The sequence below is a fragment of the Triticum urartu genome, chromosome 5 (assembly GCF_003073215.2).
Source record: "Triticum urartu cultivar G1812 chromosome 5, Tu2.1, whole genome shotgun sequence".
NCBI lineage: Eukaryota > Viridiplantae > Streptophyta > Magnoliopsida > Poales > Poaceae > Triticum > Triticum urartu.
Window position 1 is genome coordinate 38,039,427 of NC_053026.1, and position 5,682 is coordinate 38,045,108.

The following is a 5,682-nucleotide window of genomic DNA, read 5'->3' on the forward strand; positions in this document are numbered from 1 at the left end:
CCTTCTTACTCAGCTCAGCCTATAAGAGCAAGATAAATCATTAATGAGATATGCATATTTGAAGTACCAAGCATATAACTAGTTATGCACTTTGTACTTGGGGGCTAATGCCTATTGGCTCTATCATCAGAAACGTTTGCTTGTCCCAAGTACGATGCACGCATTATCCTTGACACTTGGGGGCTAATGTACGTCTATTCAAAGTTGAAGCATTGATTCAAGACCCGGTTAACCTTGGAAAGATAAACCGGCCCTTGGGGGCTACACAGATGAAAATTACAGGAATAAAACGATAAAGTACCGGTCTATTTCAAAGGATCACCTGACATATGTGGGATAAGCATGCAAGGACTGAGATATTACAAAGTCCCGATATATGATTGCTATCATAAACTGGCCCTTGGGGGCTACTAGAGTTGGCATTTACAATTGGCCTTAAGAAAGGAAAAGTTATGTCATTACCTCATAGCGCTCCTTCTTTAGATTCACCAAACCGGCTTCATAATCACGGTTTGTGTGCAGACGGTTCAGAAAGCCGGAGTGGAGTTCTTCAGCACTCAAGTGGGCATAGCTTGATAGATCGGTGCCCCACTTGCCTTTTTCCATGGCAGCACGTTCTTCTTTGGCACTATGTTCCGCCAATACGACAGGGTTGCCAGGAGAAGTATAACCAACAGTAGTGATGACAACATCATCTGCCTTGTTACTAGTAGTCTGTGTTGGAGTTGTGGGGATATCAGTAGCCTTCGCCGGTCTGGGTGGACCATCGTCATTATGGATCGGGCTCGTCGGTTTGTCGGCAAGATCTGCTATTTCAACTTCTGTTTGCTCGTTTAAATTGTGATCTGGAGGGGGTGGTTCATGAACAACAGTGTCTACATGGGGACCTTCCGGTTTACTGGTTTGCTCCGGTTCAATAACCACATGGTCTTCAGGCGGGCTATTCACCCGAGCCTTCTTACTGGGTCTGGCTTTAGGTCTAAACAAAACAAGATCCAATGGTTAGCATTGCATATAAAGTGTGAAACATCAAAATATGGGGTTGAAGTACTTACCCAGCTACGATTTTGAGAGGAGAGAGTTGGGTCGCTATTGACTCGCCAGAAGATGAAGGAGGTGTCACCTCATAATTCGAATCGGAGGGATTAAGAGGTTGTCAGAAATAGCCTGCCTTGGGATAAGAAGTGTCATAAGTGGGTGAGACCTCAGATCGGTGTTTTCAAACCGGGGTGTCCGGCAAACCGGTCAAAGTGACCTTTTGGCCGATGTGTCGGGTTGTGCGGCGAGCGTCGTGCTGCTGCTTCTTCAAAATAAATGTTGGATCCAAGTGAGCAAGATGTGAGAAAACCTTACTTTCCGGACTGCTTGACAGATTTTTTGTGTTGGCAGAGGATCTGAACCGGAGGAAAGGATAATTACCTCTACATCGTCAGCTTGGCTGCCCTCAATGTCCTCCTGATAAGTATCATTGTCAATGAGATGCATGAAAAGTGAACCAAGTGAATCAAGTTCTACCTCTGCTTCCTGTTCCTCTGAGTCTTCATCAAGCTCGTAACCGATGGGTTCAGGTGCTTTTCTCTTTGTGGTTTTCTTGACGACTTTCGTCTTAGGAGGAGAAGGCTTCGCTGCTTTCTCTTGAGGTTTCTTTTTCCAGAAAGGATTATCACTCTGTTTAAACATGAGCAGAGGGTATTCAAAGATTGCACAGTTCAAAAATATCATGTGTAAAGCGGAAGCACAAACAGTACTTACAGCGGGCGGTTTGTTTTGCGTATAAAAGGGGCTTAACCCGGTCTTGCTGCAGACAGCTTCCAATTCGTTCAATATTTTCTTAACAGATTCAGTGACTTCTACATCTGTTAGTTGAATATTGATATGGTGTTGGGAGTCTTCTACGTCACCAGTATACTCACACATTAAACCGGAGTGGCGACTTAATTGCAAAATGCTCCAGGATATCCAACAATGGATGAAGTCCACGCCTGTTAAACCGTTGGCCAAGAAGGCTCTCAGCTTGGCGAGTTGAGGTGCGTATGAGGCCCGTTCCTGGGCACTTAGTCTTTGTGGAAGTGGATGATTATTAGCGAGCCGGTGTGCACGATAACCCGGCAGAGGGTTCTCATCTTCGGGAGAGGTGTCTCTGCAATAGAACCAAGTTTGGTTCCACTCCTTTGCATGACTATGGAGTTTGGCATGAGGAAACTCAACTTCTTTCCTTTTCTGAATGGAGACGCCGCCAAGTTCAGTATTGGGTCCGTCTAAAAATTTAGTGCACCGTTTTAGATGGAAGAAATCCTAGAACAGCTCGACAATTGGTTCTTCTTGTAGATACACTTCACAAAAAACATGAAAGTTGCATATATTGGATACCGAGTTGGGTCCAATATCTTGATGGTGGAGCTGAAAACTGGCAAGTACATCTCGAAAAAACTTCGATCCGGGTGGTTTAAAGCCACGGCCTATGTGATCAACAAACACCACTACTTCACCCTGTTTAGGGGTGGGAGGATTTTCCAGCCCAGGAACTCGCCACTGGATCTCATTCTTCTTCGGTAAGGTGCCAATCTTGACCATTCTGTTGAGTTCCTCCTCAGTAACCCGGGAGGGGACCCAGTTGTAGGAATAAAACTACTTGGCCATTGCAAGTGAAAAGCTGGGAAGAAAATAATGCCGGTTTATGATTTATTAATGGTGATGCATAAAGTACAACAAGGAAAGGGAATCCAAATATGTGCAAATTGGTAAACCGACGACAGGGTATTTATGAATGATAAGGAATGAAGAGAGGCATAGGTATATACATATTGTTAAACCGGAGTATAAATAAATTGGCGGTTTAAAAGGGGACTAATGGTACCTGCCGGATTATCATACTTCAAAAAGTTAAACCACCTATATTGGTGTAAAGGGTACAGATCTAAAAATACCTAAGTGAGGGAAACATGTTTCACAGGATTGCATTGAAATTTTGGATGTACCGTAAGTCAGGAAAAGCAAAAATATTGAGACTTAAAATCTTTGGTCCCGAAGCAGTTCACAAAAGGTCCAGATCAAGTTACGATGTATTTAAGGTTTGGGTCAAATGGCTGAGATAAGGAGTTCCATAGCTACGGTGCGGAACACGCCAAGATTGAGCTCTGCTATCTATGGGAGGACGAAGAACAGAAGGAGAGCGACATGAACCCGCATGAACCTAATGGATCTACAGAGGAAAGAGGAAGGGCTTATAGTAGCTGTTGAGGTAGCGGAGGTGCGTCGCGTCTCTCTAGTGCGACCAGGTCGATGCAGCGGCCGTTGGTGATGCAGAGGTGAAGCTCGACGATGGTGGCGGCGCTCGGGTGCAGGGGCGTCGCGAGGAGGAAGAAAAAGCGAAGAGAGGAAGGGGGAAAAGAAAAGTGACCCTTGGTCCTATTTATAAGGTAAATAGAGAGGTAACATGCGCGAGAATCAAGGAGCCTGAATATTGGATACCTAACGGAGCAGTTGCCTCGATTGTCGGAGGCTCATTAACTGAAGGTGAGATGTATCATTTTTAAAATAACTAGTACAAATGCCCGTGCGTTGCACAGGGCAAAAAAGAGGCACAGCCTGCTTCATGTGCCATTACGCAACCATTTTTTATATCTAATTTCAATAAACATCAATAATAAGGTTAAACTGATTAGTGCTTTTTGTAGCATGAAGTTCGGATGTGAAGAAGCCAACATACCATTCTTCATCTGATGGAAGAGTATTTTTTCATACAATAGATTGCCAATTGTTTTTCTTTTGCTTTTCTGAAAACGTAGAAAACTCCTTATTATTAATAGAAGTTATTGTTTTCATAAAAACTAGAATACATTAGCTTCCACCCACTCATATGATGCATCCACCCAGAATATATATTTCTTCTTTTTATCCCATCCACGAGACATAATGATGTTACCAAGATAGCTCGTCAGCCAACATGGATACATTGGCACGACGAAAAACAGTAATTATGTTCAAATTTTGTGTGCATACTCATTACTCAGTACACTTCTTGTAACATGTTAATCTTGTGTCATTATAGAACTTAGTAGAGTTTAGTAGCACTTGTATGGGAAAATGATGAACCAGATGATCTGGAAGAGCCGACTACCTTATCCGATTTTAGTACATGACTCTTTCTTTGCTGCTGGTAACTTATAACAGTAACGCAGAACACGAAACTCAACTCAATCAAGGTAGTACGTATGCTCCCCTCCGAAATATGCCCTTAACTACTAAAGAAAAAGAAGTAATAGTACTACTGATGAAAAAGAAGAAAATGGTCAGCTCCATGTAAAAAACAATTATGCTGTAATAGAAATAGAAGTTACGAATGGCTGACCAGTTATTCCTGCCCACTAAGAAAATCTGTAGCACTATCAACCATAAGCATTGCATTATTGCATACGGCCAAACATAACATATATATACCACACTGTGCATCCAAACCTATTTCAGCAAGATAAAGAACTATTCTTTTAGTTTTACTTGATTTTTGGTAGCAAGTAAAATTTTTCGAAGTGTAGCCATGCGATGCCAGCTTTACATGGACCATATAAACCACAGTAAGCTGATGTTAGCTATCAGTATAAAATGTCTCGATTGGAAGAATTTTCATGAGCTTACCCGAGTACAATGCTGCTGGTCCAGCTTGTTGGTGGAAACCAGATGTGGTCTTGTTGCTGGAGCTGGACTACTCACTGGACATGATTCGTCGGATGACTTTCCGCTATTGGATGCTCTCACCGGACATTTTGAGTCCCTGGTTGGCCTCGCCGCTGTGTAAGCAGGGGGCATGGACTCAAAATGACAAACTAAACACGTATGGTGAAATGGTTTGCCAGAAATTCAACTGTTTCCAAATTCGAAAACAACTGATTCATGGATCAACAATGCCCAAAAAATGTCCAAGAGATCCTTGAATATTTCAGAGAATCTAACCTGGATAATTGCAAAATCAACAGATGCATATATTGTGTACTGAAGAATCTCTTTTCTACCGGTCTCAGTCTCCGCTTTTTTATTCTGAAGATCTTGCAATTGGGTAAAGGCTGACAATATTTGTGTTGATGAATGGGACAATGTCAAGGGAGCATTTCCAAGCCAGCTAATAAACCCACCAGAAAATAAAATCTCACACAAACTGTTCTAGTCCATAGGATGGCTTCTCCTTCCTCGACCCAATGGTGCTCAAGAACGCCGGAGACAGGACACCTAAAAATGTTTAAAAGGGAGATTAATAATCAGAACTGGAGTATCAAAGGACGGGGCATCAGTCTCTGACATGCATCTAGTACACAAACAGAATAGAAGAAAACCCAATCAAAATTAAACAACACATGTGGTGTATAGGATGACCAGCTGTTCCTACCCACTCGGCAGATCTGGGCGAGGCGGGGTGGTACTTGGGGAGAGGAGTGACTTTTTATTTTGTGACTGTTATAGACATAACTAACACACAGCAACCAAAGATATCCAACACACGACAATCAAAGATATACAGACATCACTGCTATACATTATAATTAACTATGCAGGCAAAAATTGAATATGTTTGATTATCGTATTTGTGTCCATTCCTTTTCCACCCAAAACAAGCCCTTGCCCAGGCATGCCAAAATAAAATGTTGTGTCCTGTCTTTGATATTTTAGAGTTAAGCTAAATTCAAAATC

General features: G+C 42.4%; 1 long non-coding RNA gene across 1 annotated transcript; it reads right to left on the reverse strand.

Moving 5' to 3' along the window:
• Positions 1-5,129: 5,129 nt before the first annotated feature.
• LOC125555556 lies at positions 5,130-5,411 on the reverse strand. The gene is made up of 2 exons (XR_007304758.1): positions 5,381-5,411; positions 5,130-5,223 (listed from the first exon to the last, which is right to left on the reverse strand). It is a non-coding gene; the product is annotated as an uncharacterized LOC125555556 (long non-coding RNA).
• Between the last annotated feature and the right edge of the window lie 271 nt (positions 5,412-5,682).